At 28.9% G+C, this 693-nt stretch overlaps 1 protein-coding gene across 2 annotated transcripts in view; it reads right to left on the reverse strand.

The window, feature by feature from the left end:
* LOC106882531 (inter-alpha-trypsin inhibitor heavy chain H3) overlaps positions 1 to 693 on the reverse strand; it is a 10671-nt gene that overhangs the window by 9382 nt on the left and 596 nt on the right. The gene's annotated exons all lie outside the window — the stretch shown is intronic.

The raw sequence follows: 693 nt of genomic DNA on the forward strand, positions 1-693 counted from the left end.
ATATACATATATATATATATATATATATATGTACATATCTATATTTACACTTTTTTATATATGAGTATAACATGCATATATCTCTATGCTTGCTTATATATAATTTCACACACATATATGCACACATATAAAGCAAGCACACACACACACACACATATTATATTGTGTCTAGGAAGAGTCATTCTCTTTTAACACACTCACCGGTTCGATCTCACTCAAATTCTTCTGAGTCTTGCAACTTTTTTCAATATTGAAAAGGTCGCAAGACGCAACGAAAATTTTGGAAAAAATAAAAAGTGTGTGGAAATCGAACCAATAAGTATGTGAAATAATTAGGCACTAAAAGAGAAGGGCTCTCCCCAGAAACAATAAATATGCTTCAACATACGAATTCACGTAAAGAATATTGCAAACCAAATACAAAAACGAAACATATATATATATCTGTCATACCGGCCATGACGAAGGGAAATAGCCCTGAAACTCGAGTCGCCTTTATATATGTATATTTATATATTTGATCCTTTATATTGAACACTCAATATTACATCTACATTCAATACTTTATTCCATGGTGCCATCCATTTTTATTTTATTTTATTTCATATTATATATTGTATATTATATTATATATTGTATATTCCATATTCTATACCCCACATTGGTTCTGCAGGAATATAAATAAAACATTAA

The sequence above is a fragment of the Octopus bimaculoides genome, chromosome 15, assembly GCF_001194135.2.
Source record: "Octopus bimaculoides isolate UCB-OBI-ISO-001 chromosome 15, ASM119413v2, whole genome shotgun sequence".
NCBI classification, from domain to species: Eukaryota; Metazoa; Mollusca; class Cephalopoda; order Octopoda; family Octopodidae; genus Octopus; species Octopus bimaculoides.